Consider the following 21,595-nt stretch of genomic DNA (forward strand, 5'->3'; position numbering starts at 1 on the left):
CCAAATGGTCCTTTAGATACTGGATTGCATAATCTTTTGCTCTCTTGTGAGAGCGTGGGGCTGCAACAATTAGTCAGGGAACCCACTCATAAAGCAGGGCATCGACTTGATCTTATTTTCTCCACCCCTCAGCTAGTACACCTGAATGATATCCTGCCCATGGGCTGGACTGACCACTCCCTCCTCAAATTTTACATCAACTGTAAGGGGGCAAAAATCACGGCACATAGTACCTCCTCTGAATTGATGTACAGAGACTGGAAAGCTCTGGAAAAGCGGAGAACTACTGGTACCGTGTTCCAAGTGGAGGACAGTTTCTCTCCAAATTGTCCAGTTGAGGATAACTATGAGGCTTTTTGTCTTAGGATATCGACAACTATTGACTCCTTAGTTCCACTAAAGAAATGCAAGCACAAGGGTAGAGTATCAGCCCCTTGGTTTGATGATTCGTTAAAGGCCCTTAAATTGGCCAGTAAGCAGGCTGAAAGAAAATGGAGACAGGGTTACCTCGATGCTAATAAGCAACTCTGGAAAACCAAACTTTTGGAATACAAAACTGAGATTATGAAATCCAAATCTGCTTACTTTTGTTCTACAATTTCTACAGCCGCCAACAGTTCCAAATGTATTTTCCAGATTTTGAACAGCCTTACTCACCCTGACTGCGCTAAAAAGTCAATCCCCCCACACAACCCCTTTGCGACAATGTTGCTGTAAGAAAGAGGTTCCACAAATTGAAGATAATAAGTAGAGGTTTATTGGAAGAAAGATCCCATCCACAGGTGAGCATCCAGCCAGCATCAAAGTAGGATAGCAACTGCTTGTGGATCAAAGCATAACATTCCAAAAGAGATTCCAGTGCCTCATGACATCAGCACAGCTATGTCACGAAGCACAAATACACAGAACCACGATGCCACACATCTCCCTTCTAACACTAATGACAAAATTACAAAAGAAAATGAGTAAATATTAAAGCATAAATCACACAGTCACGTAGTCTTTTAAATACTCAGGAGAATGGGAAACCCTTGCAGACTTGCGAAGAGATGAGGAGGGTTCGTCTCTAAGAGTTGGACAATGACGACTGCAAGAAGCCTCCACAAGATCATTACTAACCACCACCACCCTGTTCAAGTTCCAAACACGATGATCTGCAGTTTTGATGGCATTTTTAAAAACTTTGATGACACGAATGGGCTTCATAAAGGTAGCAGAAAGAGCCTTATTGTTTTTGCAGGGATTTTTAACAAGTACCCAATCTCCCACTTTGACAGACGTGACTTTTACAGAATTCCTTGCATCAAAAATCCTTTTTCTATCCTCAATTCTAGAAGATTCACGCAACATCCAGTCATCACAGACATCATGTGGACACGGTTGTAGATCATTAACCCATGCAGGTACTACAAGGGTATTGGGAGTACGAGACCTAAAAAGTTCAAAGGGGGTCTTCCCAGTAACAGCATGGGGAGATATCCTGTAAACCTTAACCTTTTTAAACACATCTGTCCTCCAATCTGTGCCAGCAGACTTGGCCATTCTGATGGTTTCTTTGAGAACAGGGTTGAATCTCTCAACCATACCATTGGTTTCTGGGTGGTACAAGGATGACTTTTTGTGTTTAATACCTTGCTCTAACAGAAAACGTTCCATCTCTTTAGATACTAATTGGGGACCATTGTCCGTGAGAATGGTGTTGGGAATGCCCTCCCTTGCAAAAAGTTTGGTTAAGAAAGCCACCACATGCTTAGTCTCGATGCCACGAGTTATTGCAATTTCTGGCCATCTGGAAAAGAAATCAACAAGGACAAGAACATACCACTCACAGCCAGCTGACACAATTGGCCCCAAAATATCCAAACCAACCTCTTTCCAGGGTGCATTCGGTCTGTCTCTAATCACCATAGGTTGGACTTTAGGTTTTGCCACCTTCTCACTAAGAGCACAGTCAATGCAATCCCTAACTTTACGTTCCACTTCCAAATCCATATTTGGCCACCAATATGACCTCCTCAAAATCTCTTTGGTTTTTGAGATTCCTAAATGGCCAATATGTGCTAAAGAGATAAGCTCATCCCGAAGAGCTAGGGGTGGAACTAATCTGGTTCCCCTAAAAAGTAAACCATCTTGTTCTGAAAGCTGATCTTTGACGTGCCAAAATTTCTCAAGGCCTTCATTGGATTTAGGTTTAATTTTCCATCCAGTCATTAAAAGTTTGAGAACTTCCACGAGAACCAAATCCTCCTGAACCATCTTCAACCACCTGTCCTTATCAATGACAGCCTCCTCTACAACACAAACCATCTCATCGTCTTCATCACAATCTTCCTCATCATTACCCTCAGAACTAGGAACAAGGCGAGATAACGCATCTGCTACCTTGTTTTCCACCCCAGGTAGGTATTTTACATCAAAATCATAATCTTGCAAACCAACAACCCATTTTGTGATCCTACCAGACACAGCATCAATACCTTTTTTCTTTAAAATTTCACAAAGCGGCTTGTGGTCCGTCCTAACCTCAAAGGTCGTTCCCCATAACAAGTTTTTAAGCTTCTTGACTGACCAGTAAACAGCGAGAGCTTCACGCTCAATCACCGAGTATCGAGTTTCAGCTCCCTTCAAACTCCTTGACAAGAAAAGAATGACCCTCTCAGTGTCCTCAAACTTCTGAACCAGTACCGCACCTAAACCCTTCAAACTTGCATCAGTAATCAAAATAGATTTCTCAGAGGGGTCAAAACTGCTTAATTTCGGGGCAGAGGCTAACCTCTCCTTGATGATTTCGAATTCATGTTGACATTTTTCTCCCCAAACGAAATCCACTCCTTTCTTCAACAAATATCTCATGTTGGCACACAAAGAGGCAAAATCTTTCACAAACTTACTATAATATTCAGCAAGTCCCAAAAAACTCATCAACTCTTCCTTATTCTGTGGGGAAGACAATTTAGAAATGGTAGAGATCAAATTTTCTTTAGGTAAAATTCCTTCTTCAGTAATTGTATGACCTAGATAGTCAATGGAGGTCTTTCTAAACTTACACTTCTCAATCTTGACGGTTAACCCTGCAGCACATAGTCTTTCTAAGACTGCAAAAAGCCTGAGATCATGCTGCGAATTATCTATGCCAAACACAAGAATATCGTCTTGGTATACTCTGACACCCTGTAAACCCTTTAAAACCTTTTCTAATGCCCTTTGAAAAACCGATGCGGCTGACACTAAGCCAAATGGTAGTCTGACAAACCTAAAAGTGCCATAAGGTGTTACAAAAGAGGTCAAATCTTTTGAATTCTCCTCTAACCTAATCTGATGGTATGCAGACCGTAGATCAATGGTGCTAAAGATCTTGGCACCCTTGAGTAACATAAGCATGTCTGCAATCTTGGGTAAAGGATAGTGATCTGTAACCACACACTTGTTAAGCTCTCTTAGATCAACACAGAGACAAAGAGAGTTGTCCGATTTCTTAGCTGCAACAATCGGGGCAACCCATTCCGTTCCTTCTACTGTTTCTATAATGCCTCCCTTGACAAGCTTGTCAAGTTCAGCTTTAACTTGTTCCCTGACAGCCACAGGTACATTTCGCACCTTGCAGCAAACAGGTACAGCATCCTTCTTCAAAATGATACGATGACAATAATCATTCAGGCACCCCAAGTCTTCAGAAAAAACTTTAGGAAACCTCCCTTTCAACTCAGATGTGAAATCTTGAGAGACCAGTGAGATAGTGTGAGAGGTAGAAGGGAAAGGTTCTTTTAATACAATAGGAGGTGTCGAGTTTGGATCAAGCATCACCCCCAAGTCCTTGAGAGCAAACCAGCTTATTATGCTATCTCCCTTTTGAGAAACATAAATTTTTGCTTTGGCCAATCTATTCTTATAATTGATAACACCTTCACAAACCCCAAGTAATTTAATGGGTTGTCCAGCATAGCCAAAAGGCCTTATGTCAGGGCGAGACAACTCGAGCTTCTGCCCTAACTTATTCAAGAAAAATTCTTTTGCTACAATAGTGATTTTTGCCCCAGAATCGAACAAAACTTTTGTGGGGAAACCTTCTACTAAAATCTCGTCAGAAGGCGAATTTTTTGCTTCTTCAGCACTTACAGTCTGTATACAAATTTGGCCACAATCTACATTTTCATCTGGATAGCATTCATTTTCAAAATCATAAAATATCTCATTCACTCTACCTTTGTAGTTTCCCCCTTTACAAAATGAGGTAAAATGTCCTTTACTTTTGCATTTACCACAATACGCCTTCCAACCTTGACACTGTCTATCCGTAGCAAAATGTCCCATTTTACCACACCTATAACACCTTACTTGGGAGAAATCAAGACCGTTCTCCTTCTTTTTATAGGGAATTTTGCTTGAAACATTTTCATTTCTAGATTCCTTCTGGTGATTTTCGAACAAAGGACTTCAAGGTAAATTAGAGGATTAGCGATGATTAGCGGTAAATATAGTCATGCAACGCAAAGAAAGCGTAAAGCGTGCACTTTGAGGTGAATATCCGGAAAGTGACCAATCCAAGATGGCGCCCACGTTAGCGTGACTCCCAGAGTACCTAGCGGCACGCTTGCGTCCTTCCCAGCAAGCTTTGCGAGCAGCCGTGAAGGGGAACAAGGCTGGTTTGTTTGTTTCCCGATGCCTGAAAGTTCCGAAAGGCTGCTAGGCAATGGCGTTGGCGTTCTTTAAACGATGCAGCTCGCGAGGACGTTGGGAGGTAGGGGGCTCTTTTTTTTTTTTAAAAGATGCAGATCGCAAAGTAGATCAAGTAGATCGTGCGCTGAATTGAATTGTAGAATAAGCGCCAAAAGTGTCTGAAATAGCGATCGCAGCAGTGCAAAGATAATAAGATTGGTCAGATCGCTAAAAATGAAAACAAAGAGTTTGTTTTGTTTTTAAAGAAAGAAAAATGTTTCCTCTTACCATGAAAATATGAAATGAAGTCCTTGTAGAAGTCCAAAGCCACAGAAATGTTTTCAATCTTGAGTTGTTGAATGCCACAGAGTATCTCATAAAAGTTGTTTTAAATAGTCCACGAATTTCCAAGGGAATAATAGTTTTTCTTTTAAAAAAAAAATAATTTTTAGAGATAGGTGTTGAGATCTTTTCTTCTTCCCATCCTGCGTCGCCAAATGTAAGAAAGAGGTTTATGTCCCAACTTACTCAAAAAAAAATCTTTTGCTACAATAGTAATTTTTGCCCCAGAATCGAACAAGACTTTGGTGGGGTAACCTTCCACCAAAATTTCATCACAAGGGGAATTCTTTGCTTCCTCAGCACTTACAGTTTGAATATAAATTTGCCCACAATCTAGATGTTCATCTAGATTATCTTCATTTTCAAAATCATAAAATATTTCATTCACTCTACCTCTATAGTTTCCCCCTTTACAACATGAGGTGAAGTGTCCTTTCCTTTTGCACTTACCACAATAAGCTTTCCAACCTGGACATTGTCTATCTGTGGCAAAATGCCCCATTTTACCACATCTGTAACATCTTACTTGGGAGAAATCCAAACTGTTCTCCTTTTTTTTTATAAGGAATTTTGTTCGAAACATTTTCATTTTTAGAGTCTTTTTGCTGATTTTCACCTGTTCTAGCAGTAGATTTCACAACATTCACAATTTCTTTCGTAGTTTTGTTGTCACCATTCTTTTTGATGACTTCTACACATTTAATAGAATGTTCTATCCTCTTAGCAATAGTAAGAACTTCCTCTAAAGAAGGTTCATCCTTTTGCCACAATTCTTCTCTCACCTTTTCAATATAACACCCAAGCATGAACTGATTATTTTCCATCCAGTCATTAAAAGTTTGAGAACTTCCACGAGAACCAAATCCTCCTGAACCATCTTCAACCACCTGTCCTTATCAATGACAGCCTCCTCTACAACACAAACCATCCCATCCTCGTCGCCAAATGTAAGAAAGAGGTTCCACAAATTGAAGATAATAAGTAGAGGTTTATTGGAAGAAAGATCCCATCCACAGGTGAGCATCCAGCCAGCATCAAAGTAGGATAGCAACTGCTTGTGGATCAAAGCATAACATTCCAAAAGAGATTCCAGTGCCTCATGACATCAGCACAGCTATGTCACGAAGCACAAATACACAGAACCACGATGCCACAGTTGCGCTATTTTTCAAAGAAAAAATTGAGACTATCATTAGAAACCTTAGCATTTCCCCCACACTGGTCGGCCAAACTGGCCCTGAGGTCGTCACCCTTGATTGTGGAGTGGCAAGCCAAGGGTGCCAGCCTATGGACTGCTTGTGGGAGTTTCCCTCCATTACTGAGGCGGAACTCGATAAACTGGCTCAAGGGATTTCCTCGGGCTCTCCACTCGACCCCATTCCCCCTAAAAATTGGAAGACATTCGGAGAGGAACTCTTTCCCACTCTCTGAAGGATCTGCAATCAATCCCTGCACAGTGGCTTAGTTCCTGCTCCCTGGAAGCAGGCTCTCATTAGGCCACTGTTGAAGAAACCCTCTCTGAACCCTGAGTTTCTACAGAATTATCGACCCATCTCCCTGCTACCATTCCCGGCAAAAATTGCAGAGCGCTGGGTGAGCTCGTGTCTCTCCAAACATCTGGAGCAGAATCATTTCCTGGACAAAATACAATTCGTCTTTCGTCCAGCCCATGGCACCGAAACAGCTCTACTTACTGCCATGGAGGACCTTTGTATGCGAGCAGACAGGGGCCAGGCAGCAGCCTTGATCCTGCTGGACCTGTCTGCCGCATTCGATGCGGTGTATCATGTGATTCTACTGGAGAGACTAAGAGAGGCCAGGGTGGGTGGCACTGCCCTGCATTGGTTTCACTCCTTCCTGCGGGATAGGAAGCAGGCTGTGTCCCTCCCCCCGTTTCAATCGGCCGTCTCCCCGGTGATCCATGGGGTGCCTCAAGGCTCGTCCATCAGCCCGATTTTATTTAACGTCTACTTAAAACCATTGATCACGTTAATAAAATCCCACAGGCTAAAAGTAATTAATTACGCCGACGACACTCAGCTCATCCTCTCTTGGGAGGGTGAGGAATCGATTCCTTTGGAATCGTTTCATGCCTGTCTGCGAGACACGGCTGGTTGGCTACACAATAATTCCTTACAGTTCAACGCCTCCAAAACCGAGGTTTTGTTCTGCGCCGGAAGTCGGATTTCCCGCCCGTTCCCGGTGGAGTTTAGGCCCCCTGAAACCTCGGAAAAGCCACAGTCGGTCACCACGGTTCGCAATCTGTGTGTCATGATGGACAACAAACTCAGCATGGAAACCCAGGTTGCGAAAACAGTGTCCACCTGCTCGGCCCTCATTCGTTCTCTTCGCAAGATCTTGCCACTCCTTCCCTCACAGGCCCAGGCCTTAATAGTCAGGTGTACCATTCTTAGTCGCCTTGACTATTGCAATGCGCTGTTGCTTGAGGCCCCGTCCGTGCTGCTAGATAGACTCAAAAGAGTTCAAACAGTCGCTGCCAAACTGGCCCTGGGCTGGCCTAGGAGATCTTCGGCCACTGCGGCAATGGCCGAGCTTCACTGGCTCCCTATGAAACAGCGAATTGCCCGGCCCCCTGCAATCTATGTTTGACTGGTACATTCCAACCAGAGCCCTCCGATCTACTACGGCCTGTCTTGTCAAAGTACCAAGATTTAAAAAGGTCAGGACAGGAGGAAGATCTTTCAAGGTTGCAGCAGCTACACTTTGGAACAGCTTGCCTTTGGATGTCCGTCAAACAAGTGAACTTCTCCCTTTTAGGAAACGGGTCAAAACTTGGCTGTTTCCTAAATGTTAACTGCTCACTATCCTACTGTCTTCTCCCAGTGCATCTATTTTAAGAGTTATCTTCAGCGCCAGGATACCTGTAAGGTGATAGCTGCGCTATATAAATGTTTTAAATAAATAAATAAATAAGCGGGCAGACACTAAGTATGTCAGTGAGAGAGCCTACTCTGGCTCTCTCACTGATGGCCCAGGAGAATTTCAGAGCTTTTTTCAGTTTTGTGTTCACCGAACCATAACTAACTTTGAACTTTCTTTATTACTTAAGTTTCATCTGATTTGTTTTAATTTACTGCATTCACCTGACATGTACGTGTTCTGCACTGCGCATGGTCTACAGCCACACCCTGTGTCTAACCCTCTGTGGATGTGCACAACTGAGTTTGGACGTAGTGAAAATACTACAGGGGTTCTGCCCACATCACCCTCCTATATCTGGGCAAGGAACATCAAAAAAGATGAAAAAGTAGAAAAGATGATACTGAGGGATTAATTCAACATTTAATTTCGAACAAGAAAAAAATTAATTATCCTGTTCTGTACAACTTAATGTGTAGAGGTAACTAATCACAAATTTCTAAAGACATATCGAGATTCTGCAAGAAAAAAGTGACACACAGAAGAATATATATATAGAGAAAGCACATATCAACTATATACAATACAATCAAATATATACAAATCACAATTACAATATATACAATACATATACATATACAAAGGTGTACCCAACGAAAGATCTAAAGAAAGACCTATCTCCAAATATACACTCCTAATTTCGAGTGATATATATCTGCCAAGGAGATCCTACAAGTGCCTGAGATACAAATTCTCTCAAAAGACTATTTTATGTGGGACGCATGAATTTAAACAAACACAAATAGACAATAAAAGGACTCCTTAACACAATGGTGTCTGTGGATATGCACGACTGAGTTTGGATGTAGGGCTTACCTTGTCTTACACTAGGCTTGATTTGCTAACTGTCTGCCAAATTTCATGCAGATTCATCAGACAATACCAAAGTTACTAGTGAATTAAACTTTCATTTTTCCTCATGTATCTTTGTCCCCGGATAGGTATGCACAAAACTTGACATAGACAACAAAAAGCTAAACTTGATTAATGTATGTGGATTCGTCAGAGATAAATCTATTAGCAAATGGACACATATTTCACCTCTCCTTTAAATAAAACAGAGTAAGCTATTTATATTAAGTTTCAGCCAAATTTCTTGCAGCTCCCTCAAACATTGTCAAAGTTATTAGTGAATCAAAAATAGTGTGATTGCCCCCTTCAGCTTTCGTATGTGCTTTGCATTTTTCTGCTTTCAGACCCTTACAGAATTGATTTATTCATTATAAATGCATTATTCCATATATGAAGAATATTCATAATACAGTGTGATACTTTGCTAATGCTTGACAGTGCTTCAGTAGTACATGTTTTATATTCAATAGTGTGATTTGTAAAGAGTGGCCATTTCTTCTTTTAATAATGCTTAGAAATCATGTATAAGTCGGATGCACAGGCATCTCGACAGAGAGATCTTCAGGTTTTCGAGGGAGCGTCAAAGCTTCAAACAGTCTGCTTGAAGGTCAAGAACCGGTGTGAGCTGGTACTATCTGTTACATTCTCCAGCAAAGCATGACAAAACTAAGACAGAAACGAATCTGGCTTGCTGCACACTGCAAAACATCAGAAAGCTATGAGTGAAACGTGTATTTGTAATAATGACTTCCAGGTAACTCATTTGTGTCTCACGTTTGGTGCCATTATGAGTATAGTTTAGAGGCTAGAAAAGGAGAAGTCCGATACTGATTGATTCCATCATTGAATTACCTCTCATATTTACTTTTCACCATTATTTTAATTTCTGACCCCTCATTCATATAAGCTGCACCAGGGCAGGACTTTAATATTTAAAATATATATTTAGGGCAAATTGATTGTGTGCATTTCTTTGTTGAAATGGGCTACAGAGCTCACTAATAAATATAAATCTGCAGACAAGAATGATTATCCAATACACAATATGTTCAGGTAAGTCATGAGAGGTGCGTGGCTCACAGCCTGTTGGCAAGTTGGTTCATTTGTTTCCCTGTCAGGGGACTGTGAAAGTCTAAGTAAGGGAGAAGCACAGATCAAGAGGGCTCTACAAAAATATTTACCCCTCTCCAGGCCTCTGAATGTATGGTTGTGCTGGAGAGGAGTTGGTTGCTTGGTAGGCTGGCTCTACCTAAGCACCAGTGTTTCAGAGGCACTGGCTGGAGTACAGTGAGTATAGAATGGGCTGTTACTGGGAAGGAGTAGAAGGACAGTAGTGGTGGCTGCATGAAAGAAGGAGAGCAGGAAACAGGGGCGGTAAAGGAAGACTGGAGCAGTGATTAAGATGGGGCAATAACAGGTGAGGGTAAGTGATGGGTAGGAAGCAATGAGAGAGATAGGAATGTTATGATCTATGTGCATATGTAACAGGAAAACATTGGCAGCAGCACATCTAGCTTTGCTCCCACATAAACAGACAACAACTATGCAGGTTTTGTTTTAATACTCAGACATTATCAGGGTGACATCACTAAAAGCCAAAACATGTGCTGCATTGGCAGCAACAATGCAAGCTTTATTCATACAGTACAGATGCACTAGAAGCAACCGCAGAGAGCTTTCTTCACACACAGAACAGGTAACAGCAGAGTCACCAAAGCAGATTTTCCTCAAACACTAGTATAGTGCTGGATAAAGCAGATTGAAATCGCAATCTTAGCAATGGCAGTATTTCAGATTCACGCAAACACATTCACATACAAGCTCCCCTAAAAATACAACCAATATATTAAAGCATTGGCAACAGAATTGTAATCTTCTCTCAAACACAGAAAAACTGCTCAGAGTCAGAACCTAATTTAAGTAAATTCTTATTTTCCTTAAATGTTTATACGAATATTTTTCATGTACAGAAAGGACAACTGAATGACATTGTTAACATTTCTTTGCAAGCATTCACTTTCTTCATATCATATTAGCCTTCAAAACAATTCCACATTTATCACACTCCAAAATGTTGGCAGGTGGTTTAAACCAAATGATTTTAACTCAAGGGGGATCGATACTGAAAAGTTTGAAGATCACTGCTTAAATCCATTTCTTTCATAACAGATACAAAAGACAAACTATTTTGCTTGTCATGATGTGGAAGACAGGGTATCCGTTAAATCACAATGTGAAATATTCAACAATTAAAATAACCTCATACATTTATTTGTGCATATACAATCACAATGTTACAAAAGAACATGATTTCACAATATGCCTGGTGATATATGTAACATAACACCAGTCCCCCTGCCAATACGCAATAGTGGATACTGATTAACTACAATATTTAAATTTTAGCTAATGAAAGCAAAGGACAGTCCGGCATAGGTAGTTAAAACCAGACCCCTAGTATTACAAATTTTATAGCAATGTTCTAAAACATAATCTCTTTGTCCTGCCCAAGTGGCAGTTCCAAAATTCTGTGTCATTCAATAGATTTGTTATCCCAAAGCACATCAAAATGAGAGATTACACACAATTCATGGGTCTAACAGTAAGTTTCAACTTATCAATTTTTGTAAAGGCAGTATAACCCCAACTGTGCATACAGTTTATAAGGCTGTGTGTTGCAGTCCAAAAGTGATGTTCTTAATCACTTCAATGTACATTGTTAACAATCGTGTCTATGCCAAAAAATGTTAAATCATCACTGTTGCTGTAGAGCATACCCCTAAAATGTCTAACCATGGTATATGGCAGGTCTATGTTTCTAATTGTCTTCTAATGCTCTAATATCCTCTTGCAATGTAAACCATCATGAAGGGACATTTCCAGGTCATAGTAATCAGATATGCATGTACTGCATCTGGAAATGTTTCTAGACCTTTTGTTTGGAAGAGGGTAAGTACTGTGACTGGGACTGTACTTATATGCTTTGCACTCCCCACAATGTATAAAGTGCATTTGTGAATCTAGCCAACATCCTTTTTCAGAAAACCTCTGATGGGCATGTTCTAATATCTCACAGAGGGATTGAGCTTTTCAGTGTAAGTAATTAACAGTCTTTGGCCCATCTCACCAATCAGCACTTTGGCCATAATTACGATGCCATTCAGATGAGTGTCAGCATTGCGGTAAAGGAACTGGCTGACAGGTAGATGGCAGTCCCGACTGCCAAATTAGGATTCGACAGCTAAAAGTCTATAGGGGGAGGAACAGTGGTTGATAAATGATGATGGGTGGCTGCCTGACCACGGTGCCATACAACCGGATGCACTCAGGCATGGCTGGGGCCCAGGGTATTGGAGGCTGCAGCTGCTGCCACCACCTTCTCCTCCTTCTCCTCGGCCACCAGCAGTTGGTATATGGCCCTGATGGCCTCCAGCTTCCTTTGCCGGGTCCTGGCTGCTATCTCCTGCCTGTTGGGTTGTGAGGATGATTGTGGATTAGATGTTGTAGCTATATCAAGAAAGAAAAAATACACATTTTAACCAATTCTCTTAGCAAAACAGTAACACATAAAATTATATAGTGGCACAGTAGCACTTGCACTACATAACATTTGCTGGTATCCTCAATTCCTTGGCCATTCAATTTTGATGTTTTTACAGTTCCAGGTATTAAGCACTATGGAGTATACAAGTATTCCTCTTCTCTCTCATTTAGATAAATTAATGTAGGCATGCCAGCTCACCTTGCGCCCTAGACAGACATACTTGTGTTGCGTTATACTTTGCTACTTTCTGCAGGTGGGGCAAATGTACAACACAAGTATCTTTTTTCCTGTTATGGCCTGTTAAATCAAATGCTCACTTTCACTTTCACCCTGACCTCAACAAGGCAGATGAATAGTTACTGATATATGAATAATATACAGCACAACGTTAGGTACTACTATTGTAACTATGCAGCCGATAGGCCACAAATGGCTGACACTAACGAAATACCATGGGTAGGAAGTGGGCCTCAGAGGGAGGCGATTGATGATGATGAGTGGGTAGGGGTACATAATATATGTTGTGCTTGAAAGATAGTGTGAGTCAAGGGAGTAGTATGAAATACAACCTGGCTTAAACCTTTGAATCAAAAACCTGTTTAAAAAAAAAACATTCCATGTTTACTCTTCTTCCCAGGGATTTTTTCATTTTTCACTGCATTTTTCTTCTAGCATTATTTTTATTCTTCACCCTTGGCTTTGCTACTAAGTCACCATTTAAGTTTTACATTCTCTTCATCCAGTCTTCACTATGACTATAAGTACTATCCATCCATCCATCCAAACATAGCTAACATTCTCAAAAAACTTTAACCAACATACATTTTTCATTTAACCACCTATGCGTCCTTGCTTTCACCCATCAAACCACCCAGAGGATTCCTTTCACCCATACACTTTCACCCACGGAGGCAGGCATAATTCTTTACACCTTTCACCCGTCCTTCACCCACCCACACACATCACTAGCAATTCGGGTACAATCACCGAATGTCCTATCAAAAATTTTAAAATATCCTGTTGGGCATTTTTATTTTGTAAACCCTCTCAAGAAGACAACCTGTAAGGACTGAACTGAGTGGCTAGAGCTAATGGTGAATCTGAGATTTTGAAAAGAAATAAGAGTGGCCAACTGGCCGGACAATCGAATTACGATGTCAGGCGGACTTGCGCCTGCCCGACACTGTTTCGGTCCTGGGACCGACCGACCTCCATCGGCGGTCCGGACTGCCTAATTACATTGCGACCGAACACTGTTTAGTTCCATATTGCCATTTCTCAATGGGAGCTTGTGTTACGGCCGTAAACACAGGTTCCAATTGAGAAATGGGAGGTGTTGTTCATCCCTGCACCCGGTAGCAGGCACCTCAAGGTGCCTGCCATGGGGTGTAGGGATCTGGTGCCCCCTCGGCCCACAACCGGAGGCAGCGCACTTAAGGGGGCCTTGTTGTGGGCCCCAAAACACGTTTTCCAACATGGTTTCTATGTCAGACAGGCCGGCATCGAAACCATGCCAGAAACCATGCATCATAATCCCAAGGACAGAAAGTACCGCCCTTTGGGATTACGAGGTGGATCGGACTGGCCAATGGGCTCCTTGAGCCCGTCTGAAGCCAGCCGGAATAACCGGGCCGGTTTGCTTTCTGACCACCAGCATTATAATGCGGCAGTCGAAAAAGAAAACCGAGCTGCTGATTACTGTGCAGCCTGGAAAGTCGGACCGCAGCCTTTGAGGACTGCACCGTAATCGGCCCAAAAGTCTTCTTGGTTGGCACAGTAATCTTGGTGGTGCACAGTAATCAGTTCACCATCAACTGCTGCTAATAATACTAGGCCTAGATAAGAAGACACAACTTTGGGGTGTCCAATGTGACCATTGCCACTCTGTCATTTTACTGATTGAGAAAGTAGAAAAAAGCCTTCTCATCTCAACAAACATGGATAGACTACCTTACTTGGGCACGTATTCTGCACAGCAGAGTAGTAGTACTAGGACTAGTAGAGTAGTAAGGACCAATGGGTTCTCTGAGTCTTACAGTACCACCACTAGGCAGTGCACAAAATATATATGGGGAGAGGGAAAGCTGACTAAAAAGCAGAAGAAAGGAAGCTACAGACAAACTAGTACATAAAGGTAAAATACAGACATTATAAATTAAAGATAACTTAGTAAATAGGAGAATGCAGGGATAACAAGATTTTTGAAATGTATAGATCAAATAGGAGCGTTCTTCCTGGGAGGCACCTCCAGCTCCCTCACCCAAGTCGGACGACCTCTTGCCCCTGGATAATTAAATGGACAAGAAATAGTTGGTGTTAAATAAATAATCTCTCCAAAAAGATTTTTGAACTGGAAATGGCAATTGCAATAACATTGAACTTTCCTAACTCATATCTACTAGTAGTAGACTAGTATCGTGGACCATCCTATTGATTCCACATTTCCAAAACCTAGCAAGCCCGCCTATTCCAAAGACTTTGGAATATTTGCTTCTAAGTTCTGATCTCATTCACATTCCTTCTCAACCCCATTTGATGGGCCAATTCACTAAGTCTGTATTTTGTCTTTGAATGCATAGATTGGCGCATGCATACACCAAATAGGTTGTTTGCTTGTCACTGTATGAGCTACAAAAAGGTTCTAAGAACTGAAGTGAGAGGACGGGCACCACTAAATTACTAATACTAACTACCACTATCTTAGTGACAGGATAAAGGAAAGAGGTCTCTCTTTAGTCTGCATTACTTAACTTAAGTTCTAACACAATCAACCCAAGCGAGCGCAAAGTTGCAAACAAGTACAATTAGGTAGCACTGAGGACGTGTCTCGAAGAATAACAATCACATAATATAAGATTTGTAAACAAAACTTACCTGCATGTGAGCAACATGCATGCTAATAGAGAAAACAAGTAATATTAATAATTAGCTACTCACCAAGTCCCATGACCTCAACCCCGACAGGTCCAGGAGGTCCTGGTCTCGGTCTAGGATGTTGGACCACTGGTGCGTCAGCTTATTGTGTGTGCACCAGAACCCAGTGTAGCGATACACTGCCCAGTGCACCCACACCCAGCTCACCCACACCCATCGCTGCTGGTGCTCGCCGAGCCCTTAACCGGACCTAGGTCTGCCTCCTGCTGCCAAGGTGGAGGGGAGCTGGCGCTGCACAAGAAAAATCAGCGATGCCACCTTCATCTCTGAAAACACGGCCCCAGGCTGCACCCCTTCTGGATTGCCGTCTTTTTAGTGGCACAGGTCTTTGCCATAATGCTGTGGGGCCAGAAAAAGATGTGAAAGTTTAAAAAAAGTAAGGGAGAAGAAGGAAGGAAGTAAAAAAAATTAGGAAGTAAGTAATAGAGAAAAACAGAACAAAACTCACTAAAAACACACAAAAAGTAGAACAAAACCTCAAAATATTCTCTTAAGAAGACAGAGGGAAAGATGATATTAAAAAAGATGAGAAAAAAAGTTTTGGGAAAGAAGGATTGAAAAGCAGGTCCCAGCACCATAACGGAGAAGAAAACAAGATGGCCTGGCTCATGCGTGTCTGCGTAGTGCAGTTTGTGCGATTTTCCCCCCTGAACACACAATCCACGTTGCAGCGGGAACGTCACATGAACGGGCGAGACAAGCAATTACGCTTGCTTGTGGAACTCCTTGTAGTGTGGTAGAGTTTTTTTAACACTTCGCGAAGTTCCGCATTCCACTGCTACTCGAACTCCACCCAGGCTTAGCAAGAGTGGGTTGGTCCATAGTGGGCATAAGGGAGACTGATAGCAGAAGTCCGGGATAGGAAAAATCACGGGTGGTAACAGAAAACATGGGAAGCAAGAACATTAAACCTCCCTCAATATTCAGGCACAGGGTTCATTGAAGGTGGCTCCAAGTGCTTTAATGAGTTGTAAATTCTCTCTCACTTCGAACTCCACTGCAGAAGCAGAGTGATTATGCTTGGTAGTTTATTCTAGTATGACATCAAGGGCATGATTACCGTAGCGATAATCTCCGGTCAGCGGTCCCAACACTGCAATTACAATGCGACCGCATATGGTGCGCTCGCATACTCCCATTTCTCAATGAGAGCTTGTTCTGTGGCCGTAAACCGGCCGTAACACAAGCTTCATAGAGAAATGGGAGCCTATGTAGATCCCTGCACCGTGTGGCAGGCACCTGATGGTGCCTGCCACACGGGTGTAGGGATTTATAGGAGGGCACCATAGGTGCCCCCCAAGCCCAAACCGGAGGGCCAGGGAGGAAGGGGGCCCTGATAGGGGCCCCAAAGGCTCTTTCTGACAGCAAATCTATTTTTGAAAGTCCAAAATAGATTAGCTCTCGGAAAGTGCCATCATAATCCCGATGGTGGAAAAGCCTTTCTCACAGCATTATGCAGCCCTTCCTATTGGCCAACAGACTCCTCGAGCCCTTCGGAAGTTAGCCGGCTTTACCGGCAGGTTTTAATTCCGACCGCCCCAATTGTAATATGGCAGTCGGAAGTCAAACCAGGGATGTCGGTCGGAAAGCCTCCAACCAGCGGTCGGAGGCATTCCAACCAACATCCTAATTAGCCCTAATGTGTAATGGCTCTGCCTTTGCAACAGGTTGAGAAGTAATTCACAAACCTACAACGGCTCTTGGGCTCAGTAAGTTTTCCCTTACAACAAAGGTGCCCACCATACTTGAGAAGCTTGCTTGTCTTGCATTTTCCAAGTGTTGTTCTGAAAGGGAAAAAAACACAGTATTTTCAAAATATGATATGGAAATGTTTAGCATGCTATGTTTTTTTCACATTGTGCTAATCGAAGAAAAACTGTAAGTTGATGGAATGCTGTAGGAGGAATGATTTTAAAAGTAGTTAATGTTCAAAATGCTACGATTTATCATGTGTAAAGAAGACAAAATTGTTATCTTTTCATGTTTCTCTATTAAAAGAAAAATGTTAGTTGCTCCAATATGTTGGGGGAAAAAGATTTTATAGAAAGGTATTTTCCTGTTTGAGAAGAACATTTTTTAATTGTGTTCTTTTGCATGAAATGTGGTGATGTTTACCTTTTGAAATGTAGTTTTAGCGTTAGATGAGTATCTTCTTAAGAAGTCTTCTAAGAAAGTTGGAGGTTAGTTTTCTTTTGGATTTTAAGAGGTTGTTATTCTGAAATCATTTTAAAGTGAATGGTTAAAATGTTTTACCAATATTTCAAATATGCAAGTAAATTCAGTAAAATGTAATAATGTGGTATGCATTTGATTCACAGTTTACAAAAAGTAAAATTTTATGTTTTGGTTTTTATTTTGCTAGTGGAAATTAAATTTTGCTTTTTATTAGCTTATATGAATTTTGAAAAAATAACTAAGGATCTCATTATGATGTTGGTTGGGAAGGCTCTGAACGGCATTCAGATTTTCCAAATCCGAGTCGGAACCCATATTGCCAGTGTGCCAGGCACGATGCGGTGCCCGCCACAAAGCGCAAGGTTTTCCGCAACCAACCCTTTCTTCAATGGGAGCCTGTGTTGTCGGTCGAACATAGGCTTTCATTGAAGTCAATAGGAGCATGACCGAACGCTGTTTGGAAACATCGTAATCGGTTGGTTGGACTCCCCGAACCCAAAGTCGGTCAGAAAGGATACTGACAAGGAGTTGGTCAGAATGCTTTCCGAATTACATCGTAATGAGGCCCTAAGATCCTTATTGCAACTGTTTGAGACCTTGTTGACCTGATGGTTTGGCAATTTGATGTGGACATTGCTTTATATTAAGTGCGGGATTTCGCTGTTGCTGTGGATGGACTGATGTAGATGTAATATTTTGAAAGAAAGAAAACACTGCAAGGTATTCTGGGTAACAGAACCTGGTGAGAGCCACACAAGTCACCCAATCCTGGATTCCCCTAGGTGTCTAGCTAAAAATGTATAGGTTTTCTAGATTTCACTAGGTGCCGGTTGAGCTAGCATTCAAAATCCACAGCTAGGCGCAAAAGGGTCTGTTTTCACTGTAAAAATGTGGTGAGTCTACGTTGCATTTTGTGCCGTTTCCTGTCGCAGGCACTAGGCCTACCCACACTAGTGAGGTACCATTTTTATCGGGAGACTTAAGGAAACACAGAATTGTAGAGCAACTGTTCTTTTGACTTTCTATGCATTTCTGCCTTCCAAATCTAAGACAATGTGTAAAGGAAGTCACTTTGAAAAATATCCTTTAATTCACATACTTGTATGGGTAAGCACAACTTCGGAGATATGAAAATAACTACTGCTTCTAAACTCTATATTTGTTTCTCATTTAGGAAATACATACGTGTCCTTGATACCTATTTTTCACTCTTTATATTTTACCAAATGAATTGCTATATACCCGGTACACAATGAAAATCCATTGCAAGATGCAGCACAGTTACTGGCTCTGGGTTCCTCGGGTTCTTGGTGAACCTACAAGTCCTACATATCCCCACAACCAGAAGGGTCCAGAAAATGTAACGGTATATTGTTTTAAATAATCTGTCATACTTAGAAGAGGTTACTGGTGAAAACGTTGGCACAAGTGGATGTTTTCTCAAAACATTTTCAATATTTCTTACTTTCAACTGTTAGTGTCTATAAACATACCTTGAAGGGTCTACACAAATGACCCCTTTCTGAATTGAATTCAGACATTAATCTACTTTTCAGGAATTTATAGCATTCAGGGATCCCTAATTGCTTTTTTACCCATTTCTACCACTAAATGGAAGGAGGTTGAAAGCACAAAAAGTAGCAAAAATAGGCCATGTTCCAGTAAAATACCAAAAATGTGTAGAACATTTTGGTTTTCTGTCAAAAGTCAGTCTGTCCATGAAAGCTGGGAAATGGTAATTTCAGCACCAGAAACCCTTTCTTGACACTATTTGCAGGAAAAAACAGATGCCTTCTTCTGCAGCACTTTTCCCTCATTTTCCCAAAACAAAAAAGCATTTATCTGAATTTTGGCTAATTTCTGGGTCCCCTCCAGGGGAATCCACAAATCCTGGGTACCTTGAAAATCCCCATGATGTTGAAAGAAAAGGACGCACATTTGGCATGGATTCCTTATGTGGACAAAAAGTTACAGGGGTTTAATCGCAAACCACCAAAAATAGCCAAAAAAGGCTTAGCATGTGGAGGGGAGGGAGGGGGGTTATCAGCGAAAGGTTTAAAGTAATAACTTTAATTTATATTACAGTTTCAGAATTGTTAAAATAATGTATTAATATAACAAAAAAAACAAAAAAAAATATATATATATATATATATATATATATATATATATATATATATATATATATATATATATATATATATATATATATATATATATATATATATATATATATATATATATATATATATATATATATATATTACGAAAACGCCATTCTTCAACAGATTTTCAAGAATAACGAGAGTGAGCCCAGAATTTGTGCCAAATTATTCGGTGATTTATTTCTTAATCACACCAGCCATCCGCCATAACGCGTTTCACCTCCCAAACGAGGCTTGATCACATATATATACAGTTCCACAATGCTCCAAGCTTTAGGATGCACTCCCCATCTGCAAACCTCCGGTATCATTGGCTGCAACAAAGACCATCATAGCATGAGTTCAATTATTAAGCCTTACGCGTTTCAGACATTCAATACTGTCCTTGATCACAGGCTGAGTGGCAGCAAGTAAATGGCAGAGACTAGGCATCACATCACCAGTTCTTTTATTGCCCACAGCTGTAGGGCTCACATGATCAAAAATTGCCTTCTTGGATACGTAGTCTCTATAAACACCAGAGTTCGTAATAAAGACTCACGCTGTCATCTCAAAATTACTTAAAATCAATATCGCCATTAGAGGGCTTCTCATGCATTGAAGCCTCTGTTGCACATCAGTAAACGCCCAGCAGAATGGCCGATAACCAGGCTCCTTATCAAGGGCCCGCCGGGCCGCTGTAACTTCCTGCGGTGGTGCAATACACCCCGGCAGAGCAGCCGGGTATTAACATACAGTTCCACAATGCTCCAAGCTTTAGGATGCACTCCCCATCTGCAAACCTCCGGTATCATGGGCTGAAACAAAGGCCATCATAGCATGAGTTCAATTATTAAGCCTTACGCGTTTCAGACATTCAATACTGTCCTTGATCACAGGCTGAGTGGCAGCAAGTAAATGGCAGAGACTAGGCATGACATCACCAGTTCTTTTATTGACCACAGCTGGAGGGCTCACATGATCAAAAATTGCCTTCTGGGATACGTAGTCTCTATAAAAACCAGAGTTCGTAATAAAGACTCACGCTTTCATCTCAAAATTACTTAAAATCAATATCACCATTAGTGGGCTTCTCATGCATTGAAGCCTCCGTTGCACATCAGTAAACGCCCAGCAGAATGGCCGATAACCAGGCTCCTTATCAAGGGCCCGCCGGGCCGCTGTAACTTCCTGCGGTGGTGCAATCCCCCTGGCAGAGCAGCCGGGTATTACCATACAGTTCCACAATGCTCCAAGCTTTAGGATGCACCCCCCATCTGCAAACCTCTGGTATCATGGGCTGCAACAAAGACCATCATAGCATGAGTTCAATTATTAAGCCTTACGCGTTTCAGACATTCAATACTGTCCTTGATCACAGGCTGAGTGGCAGCAAGTAAATGGCAGAGACTAGGCAACACATCACCAGTTCTTTTATTGCCCACAGCTGGAGGGCTCACATGATCAAAAATTGCCTTCTGGGATACGTAGTCTCTATCCTAAATCTCTACCATTTATTTTTTGCCGCTCAGCCTGTGAACAAGGACGAAATGAATGTCTGAAACGCGTAAGGCAAAGCAATTGATCTTGTGCAGAGGAGGGACTGTGCTGCAGCCTGATGTTACTGGAGTAAGCAGATGGAGAGTGCTTCCTAAAGCTTTGAGCACCTGTGAAACGTGATAAATTACTCGGCAGCTCTGCCTGGGGGATTGCACCACCGCAATGAGCATAAGCGGTCCGATCGGCTCTTCACGGAAGGAGCCTTATGCCGGTCCATCTGTGGGGCGTTTATTGATGTGCAACAAAGTCTGCCATGTACGAGAAGCCCACTAATGGCTGTATTGAACTGTATGAATTTTGAGTTGGCAAAGTGAGTTTTATGATGAACTCTGGTGTTATAGAGACTACGGATCCCAGAATGCTAATGTGTGATCATGAGACCCCGTAACTGTGGGTAATTAAAGGAACTGGTGATGTTATCCTAAATCTCTACCATTTATTTTTTGCC

This window comes from Lissotriton vulgaris, chromosome 6 (assembly GCF_964263255.1).
Source record: "Lissotriton vulgaris chromosome 6, aLisVul1.2, whole genome shotgun sequence".
Lineage (NCBI taxonomy): Eukaryota > Metazoa > Chordata > Amphibia > Caudata > Salamandridae > Lissotriton > Lissotriton vulgaris.